Source organism: Peromyscus californicus, unplaced genomic scaffold (assembly GCF_007827085.1).
Source record: "Peromyscus californicus insignis strain IS unplaced genomic scaffold, ASM782708v3 Scaffold_19__1_contigs__length_69161282, whole genome shotgun sequence".
Lineage (NCBI taxonomy): Eukaryota > Metazoa > Chordata > Mammalia > Rodentia > Cricetidae > Peromyscus > Peromyscus californicus.
The window spans coordinates 44,924,755-44,933,394 of NW_026294491.1; the positions used below are offsets into that span (position 1 = coordinate 44,924,755).

The window sequence follows — 8,640 nt, forward strand, 5'->3', positions numbered from 1 at the left end:
ATCACACAAATTTGTTGATAATTCCCCCATGGCCTGTGTAAATTGCTGTAGCAACATGGGTTAGTCTGTCTTTCCCACATGTTATGGTAATATGTATTGTTCCCCCAGACAGTCTGCCTGGATATTAATACAGAATATTAGTATTTTCCCAAAAATCATCATTATTTTCTAAATTATTTTTTATGGAACTCAATTCTGGTGTTTGACTTGGGTTTAAATCACTTTTATTTTTTAATCTCTTTGATGTGCAATCAAGGTTACTGATTTTTATTACATCTTTCCCTCAAAATAGACTTATGGCTATAAATTTAAACTGAAGCCCCTCATTAATTCAGTACACATTTTCAGCTGTGTTCATCTCCATCCCCTGAAGATCTTTTCTATTATCTTCTATGTGATCTTTTCACCCGTGAGTGATTTATAAAAGTGTTATCTAATTTCAGATATTGGCAAATTCCCTAAATGTCTTTCTGGGATTGATTTTTTAATTAACTTCACTATGGCTTTCTTGTAAACCTGAGGTATCATCCACATGGAGATTGCTCAGTTTTACACTTACAATATGTATAGCCTGTGATTCACAGGTAGAAGAATATATAAATCACTGGACAAGTGGGTACTGTTTGACACTGTTTTGCTGCCTATTCATTTATGTATTGTGATTGGGTTATGGAAAATTCAACTCTAATTGGTAAAGTTTTTTTTCTTGTACACACACTTGACTAACGAATTTTCTTTCACAGGATGTTTTATTGGCAGGTGTGTATATATTACAATTACTATTCTCCTGATATACTGAAATTTTATTGTCTCAACTTTCAACTTTTTAAAAATGTTTTCTTTGTCATTAATATAGCATTTTATTAATTATTTGGGAAGTTCAAATGGTGTATCTTGATCACATTCTCTTTTCATTGCTCCCCTCAATTCCTCCCAGATACACCCTAGTATGTACTAAGCCCTAGCAATTCCGATTTTATGTTCTCTTTCTTTCATTTTTGGTGGTATCTTTCACCTGATGCCCTGCTCCTCTGGCTTACAATTTTCTGCTCTCTCTTCTACAATGGGCCCTGAGGTGTCAGGGTATGTATTGTGCTGTTAATGTATCATTGTATGACTGACACTCACAGTTATTTTATATCTGCAACTTGCACATATGTGGACTTGTAATGCTTTCTGTCTGCTACAAAAAGGAGCTATCTGTGGATCTCTGAGTTTTCTTCCATCAGTTATCGAATAAAGATGCTATGATGACAATTAGGGTAGTCACCAATCTGATTACAGAAGGAAATTTCGGGTACCCTCACCACTGTTCCTAGGTGTCTTAGCTTGAGTCATCCTTGTGGATTCCTGGGAGTTTCCCCGGCACCAGGTTTCCCTCTAACCTCACAATGGCCCCCTCTATCAAAATATTTTTCCTTCTTTCTTTTTTTTAAGGAAAAAAAAGCCATATTTCTTTGTCTTGTTTTGTTGTATAAAAAAGATCCCAATATAAATGAGGGAGGGAAGAAGACAGAGATACCCACCCTTTAGTGTACAGAAATGGGAGGGCAAGCCTCATAAAGAGGAGTGGAGAATGTCATTTAAGGCTTAAAATATTCTCTGTAAAAAAAAGTGGAGGACTCTCCACAGCCCCAGAGGAAGACAAAGGTTGAGGTTCTTGCTGCTTGAAGTGTCCAGAGGTGAGGAATGGCGGCCGCTCTTCTCAATCTGTGTCACTTTCTTCCTTGTGTAGTAGATAAGAGTGCTGCAGGGCTCGGAAGGCAGAGATCTGCTTATGTGGGTTAAAAATCAGCATCTCCAGCAGCAGCTGCCCTCCAGATTCCTCCATCTCCAGCACCACTGACTGCACTGGCCGAGGCCCTCTGAGGGAAAAGGCTCCTTGGGGCAGAGATACCTCTCGAGGCCAGTCATCTTCTGGAGGCAAGCCAATGAGATCAAAGATTTTGCCCTATTGGTCAGCTTCAGAGTTTCCACAGAAGAGAGGTTTTCGACGAAACATCTCTGCAAAGATACAGCCCACGCGCCACATGTCCACAGGTGTTGCATATGTAGACTGCAGAAGAACCTCAGGAGCTCGGTACCAGAGTGTAACAACCACAGGTGTGAGGGCCATCTGGTAGCTGTAGATTCTGGTGAGGTCAAAGTCAGCCAGCTTGACTGTCCCATTACTGGTCACCAGAATGTTCTCCGGTTTCAGGTCTCGGTGAACAATGCAATTTGCATGAAGAAAATCTAGGCCATTTAGAAACTGCCGCATCAGATCCTTGATGGTCTCAACTGGCAAGCCTGGTGGGGGTGCTTTGTTCAAGTATGTCCTTAGGTCCTGGTCTGTATGCTCAAACACTAGGGTCACCTTGATGTCTTGGTCAGTTCGGGAAGTAGCACAGACATGCATTAGCTGTACAACATTGGGATGCTCAAAGGCCTCCAACTTCCACAGTAAGGCCACCCCAGGAACTGTGCTGATGGGAAGGCCCCCTCCAGCTCCTCCTTCATTAGGAACTCTCATACTCTTGAGGACCACAAAGTGGCCACTGTGGTTATTATCTCGGGGTTGTCCACCATCCCATAGGCATCGACACCAATTTCAGCCCCTGGTTCATATCGAGAAGTAGCCATGCTCGGAGCAGGAGATTTCCTCATGCCCAGCCAAGAGCTGCCGGGGTGTCCCTTTCTCTGGGCCCGGGAGCCAGTTCCTGCGGCCCCATACACCAGGGATCGGCCCCTGGCAGCTGGAGACCACGAGCCAGACCTTACACACAGGCCTCAAGCTAGAGAGGGCTTCAAGATATTTTTCATTGCTCCCCCTCTCCATCCTTTCCCCAACCAGACCATCCCAACTCCTCATATTCCTATCCCCCATATCCTCCTCTCTACCCTGAACTTGTGCGAGCTCACAGATGGAATCTAGACTGATAGCTAGGGAGCCTGCATAGACCGGACCTAGGCCCTCTGCATGTGGTGACAGTTGTGTAGCTTGCTCTATTTGTGGGGACCCTAGCAATGGGACCAGAATCTATCCCTGGTGCATGAGATAGCTTTTTGAAACCTATTCCCTATAGTGGGACGCCTTGCTCAGCCTTGATTGAGGGAGGAGGAGCTTGGTTCTGCCTCAATTTGATAAACCATGCCGCTGACTCCCATGGGAGGCCTTACTCTTTCTGAGGAGTGGATGGGGGCTGGGTAGAAATGTGATGGGAGAAGGGAACAGTAGGAGAGGAGTGAGGGGAAACTGTGGTTAGTATGTAAAATAAGTAAAAAATAATAAAAGTGAAAAATAAAAACAAAAACAAAAAGAGTCCTTCTTTGATGAGAGGTTTCAGAACAGAGTCAAAAGAATGATGCATGGTGAACAATGCCTTGGGAAACTGAGAGAGGCTCCAGGAAAAAAGGCAGAGGGCCTTTTACCTCAGGTGCATTCTGTTCCCTGCATTGTTCTTGGACGTGAATCATGCCTCCTGGGTTAAATATTTGCAATCAATTTATAAGACATGTTTATTCTTGTTCAGGGTCAGAATATAGCTATAGAACTCAATCTGGTCAAAGTACCCCGAATTTGAGTATGGCCTCCTGCTTTATTTCCATGCTTTCTCAGATATAATCTATAGTACATACCAGGAAATTGTGCTCAACTTAACTGAACTGACATTCACAGTTCTCAGATGTATAACCAAAACCACAGAGAGCTTTAACATGTTTATTAACACTAGACTCCTACAACAGTTTATGAAACAATTGAATTCTATGAGACAACTTATAGCTATCCTTTTCAATAGGATTTAGTGTCAATATATAATTAATAGCTACTTGAATAATACACATTTCTATAATAAATAGTGGATTGGAACAAAAATATCCATGAAATAACCAAAATATTGATGTGACTCCAGGAAAACAAATAAATCTAAGAAAAATTAACTCCTTTAGGGGAAAGTGAAGATATAATGAACTGTGATATACACTATCCATCTCAATCCCTTGGTAAAAAGCTACTTTTTACCTAACTGCTGCTAAGGCCAGTCATGAAATTCGTGTTTCTCTTTTCTTTATATTACTGAAAAAATTAATATCTTTTTGTGTGCCTCCCCACATTTTTTAGCTGGAAGCTATTGTCACAGAAAAGCTTGAACTTTCTGAAAATGAATGGTTTTGAATGAGGATTATGTATCTCTGTATCATACTGGATGGCCAGTAACACGTCTACTTAATCTGTATTTTCTTTTTTTTTTTATTTTATTTCTTTTTTTTTTATTAATTTATTTTGCAATACAATTCAGTTCTACATATCAGCCACGGATTCCCTTGTTCTCCCCCCTCCCGTCCCCCTCACCTTCCCCCCAACCCCCCCCCCATTCCCATCTCCTCCAGGGCAAAGCCTTCCCCACAGACTGAGGTCAACCTGGTAGACTCAGTCCAGGTAGGTCTAGTCCCCTCCTCCCAGGCCGAGCCAAACAATCCTGCATAGGCCCCAGGTTTCAAACAGCCAACTCATGCAATGAGCACAAGATCTGGTCCCACTGCCTGGATGCCTCCCAAACAGATCAAGCCAATCAACTGTCTCATCCATTCAGAGGGCCTGATCCAGTGGGGACCCCTCAGCCATTGGTTCATAGTTCATGTGTTTCCATTCATTTGGCTATTTGTCCCTGTGCTTTATCCAACCTTGGTCTCAACAATTCTCGCTCATATAAACCCTCCTCATTCTCGCTAATTGGACTCCCAGAGATCCACCCGGGGCCTAGTCATGGATCTCTGCATCCAGATCCCTCAGTAGTTGGATGAGGTTTCTAGCACAACAATTAGGGTGTTTGGCCATCCCATCACCAGAGTAGGTCAGTTCGGGCTGTCTCTCGACCACTGCCAGCAGTCTGTTGTGTGGGTATCTTTGTGGATTTCTGTGGGCCTCTCTAGCACTTTGCTTCTTCCTATTCTCATGTGGTCTTTATTTACCATGGTCTCCTATTCCTTGTTCTCCCTCTCTGTTGTTGATCCAGCTGGGATCTCCCGCTCCCCCAAGCTCTCTTTCCCTCAACCCTCGCCTTTCATTACCGCCACTCATGTCCAGGCTGTTCATGTAGATCTCATTCCATTTCTCTGTCATTGGGTGATCCCTGTGTCTTTCTTGGGGTCCTGTTTTCCAGGTAGCCTCCCTGGTGATGTGAGTAGCAGACAAGTCATCCTTGTTTCATGTCTAGTATCTTGCTATGAGTGAGTACATACCATGTTTGTCTTTCTGAGTCTGGGTTACCTCACTCAGGATGATTTTTTCTAGATCCATCCATTTGTCTGTAAACCTCATGATGCCATTGTTTTTCTCTGCTGAGTAGTATTCCATTGTGTATATGTACCACATTTTGTTTATCCATTCTTCAGTTGAAGGGCATCTGGGTTGTTTCCATGTTCTGGCTATTACAAACAATGCTGATATGAACATAACTGAACAAGTGCTCTTATGGTGTGGTTGAGCATTTCTTGGGTATATGCCCAAGAGTGGTATAGCTGGATCTTGGGGGAGATTGATTCCCAATTTTCTAAGAAAGCGCCATATTGATTTCCAAAGTGGTTGTACAAGCTTGCATTCCCACCAGCAGTGGAGGAGAGTTCCCCTAGCTCCACATCCTCTCCAGCATAAGGTGTCTTCAGTGTTTTTGATCTTAGCCATTCTGACAGGCGTAAGGTGGTATCTCAGAGTTGTTTTGATTTGCATTTCCCTGATGATTAGGGATGTTGAGCAGTTCCTTAAATGTCTTTCGGCCATTTGAGTTTCCTCTGTTGAGAATTCTCTGTTTAGTTCTATAGCCCATTTCTTAATTGGACTGTTGGGCATTTTGATGTCTAATTTCTTGAATTCCTTATATATTCTGGATATCAGTCCTCTGTCAGATGTGGGGTTGGTGAAGATCTTTTCCAATTCTGTAGGCTGTCGCTTTGCCTTGTTGACCGTATCCTTTGCTCTACAAAAGCTTCTCAGTTTCAAGAGGTCCCATTGATTGATTGTTTGTCTCAGAGTCTGTGCTACTGGTGTTCTATTTAGGAAGTAGTCTCCTATGCCAATGCGTTCAAGACTACTTCCTACTTTCTCTTCTAGCAGGTTCAGAGTAGCTGGATTTATGTTGAGGTCCTTGATCCACTTGGACTTAAGTTTTGTGCACGGTGATAGATATGGATCTATTTGCAGCCTTCTACATGTTGATATCCAGTTTTGCCAGCACCATTTGTTGAAGATGCTTTCTTTTTTCCATTGTGCACTTTTGGCTTCTTTGTCAAAAATTATATGTTCATAGGTGTGTGGATTAATGTCAGGGTCTTCAATTCGATTCCATTGGTCCACATGTCGGTTTTTATGCCAGTACCAAGCTGTTTTTATTACTGTAGCTCTATAGTAGAGCTTGAAGTCAGGGATCGTGATGCCTCCAGAAGTTGTGTTATTGTACAGGATTCCTTTGGCTATCCTGGGTTTTTTGTTTTTCCATATGAAGTTGAGTATTATTTTTTCCAGGTCTGTGAAGAATTGTGTTGGTATTTTGATGGGGATTGCATTGAATCTGTAGATTGCTTTTGGTAGGATTGCCATTTTTACTATGTTAGTCCTGCCTATCCATGAGCATGGGAGATCTTTCCATTTTCTGACATCTTCTTCAATTTCTTTTTTCAGGGACTTAAAGTTCTTGTCATATAGGTCCTTCACTTGCTTGGTTAGTGTTACCCCAAGGTATTTTATGTCATTTGTGGCTATAGTAAAGGGTGATGTATCTCTGATTTCCTTCTCCGCTTCTTTGTCCATTGTATATAGGAGGGCTACTGATTTTTTTGAGTTGATCTTGTATCCTGCTATGTTGCTGAAGGTGTTTATAAGCTGTATCAGTTCCTTGGTGGAATCTTTGGGGTCGCTCAAGTATACTATCATGTCATCTGCAAATAGGGAAAGCTTGACTTCTTCCTTTCCAATTTGTATCCCCTTAATCTCCTTATGTTGTCTTATTGCTCTGGCTAGAACTTCAAGTACTATATTGAATAAGTATGGGGAGAGTGGACAGCCTTGCCTCGTTCCTGATTTTAGTGGAATTGCTTTGAGTTTCTCTCCATTTAATTTGATGTTGGCTGTTGGCTTGCTGTAAATTGCCTTTATTATGTTTAGGTATGTTCCCTGTATTCCTGATCGCTCCAATACCTTTATCATGAAGGGGTGTTGGATTTTGTCAAATGCCTTTTCTGCATCCAGTGAGATGATCATATGGTTTTTTTCTTTGAGTTTGTTTATATGGTGTATTACATTGACGGACTTTCGTATGTTGAACCACCCTTGCATCCCTGGAATGAATCCTACTTGATCATGGTGGATAATTGTTTTGATGTGTTCTTGGAGTCTGTTTGCCAGTATTTTATTGAGTATTTTTGCATCAATGTTCATGAGGGAGATCGGTCTGTAGTTCTCTTTCTTTGTTGTATCCTTGTTTGGTTTAGGAATTAGGGTAATTGTAGCCTCGTAGAAGGAGTTTGGTAATGTTCCTTCTGTTTCTATTGTGTGGAACAATTTAGAGAGTATCGGTATTAACTCTTCTTTGAAGATCTGGTAGAATTCTGCGCTGAAACCATCTGGTCCTGGGCTTTTTTTGGTTGGGAGACTTTTAATGACTGTTTCTATTTCGTTAGGGGTTATTGGACTATTTAAATTGTTTATCTGGTCTTGATTTAACTTAGGTATGTGGTACCTATCCAGAAAGTTATCCATTTCTTTTAGGTTTTCCAGTTTTGTCGAATAGAGGTTTTTGAAGTATGACCTGATAATTCTCTGGATTTCCTCAATGTCTGTTGTTATGTCCCCCTTTTCATTTCTGATTTTGTTGATTTGGATGCTCTCTCTCTGTCTTTTGGTTAGTTTGGATAAGGGCTTGTCTATCTTGTTGATTTTCTCAAAGAACCAACTCTTAGTTTCATTAATTTTTTGTATTGTTCTCTTTGTTTCTATTTTATTGATTTCAGCTCTCACTTTGATAATTTCCTGGCGTCTATTTTTCCTGGGAGACTGTGCTTCTTCTTGTTCTAGAGCTTTCAGGTATGCTGTTAAGTCTCTAGTGTGAGATTTCTCCAACTTATTTATGTGGGCATTTAGTGCTATGAATTTCCCTCTTAGTACTGCTTTCATAGTGTCCCATAAATTTGGATATGTGGTGTCTTCATTTTCATTGATCTCTAGGAAGTCTTTAATTTCTTTCTTTATTTCTTCCTTAACCCATTGGTGATTCAGTTGGGTATTATTCAGTTTCCATGAGATTGCAGGTTTTCTGTAGTTTTTGTTGTTGTTGAAATCCAACTTTAGACCATGGTGGTCTGATAGAACACAGGAGGTTATTCCAATTGTTTTGTATCTGTTTAGATTTGCTTTGTGGCCAAGTATGTGGTCAATTTTAGAGAAGGTTCCATGGGGTGCTGAGAAGAAGGTATATTCTTTTTTGTTAGGATGGAATGTTCTGTAGATATCGATTAAGTCCATTTGAGTCATGACATCAGTTAAGTCCTTTATTTCTCTGTTAAGTTTCAATTTGGGAGATCTGTCCAATGGTGAAAGTGGGGTGTTGAGGTCTCCCACTATTAATGTGTGGGGTTTTATATGTGATTTAAGCTTTAGTAATGTTT

The 8,640-nt window shown here is 41.1% G+C and overlaps 1 pseudogene; it reads right to left on the reverse strand.

The window, feature by feature from the left end:
• Positions 1-1,705: 1,705 nt before the first annotated feature.
• Positions 1,706-2,622, reverse strand: LOC128114100 (cyclin-dependent kinase 4-like; annotated as a pseudogene).
• Between the last annotated feature and the right edge of the window lie 6,018 nt (positions 2,623-8,640).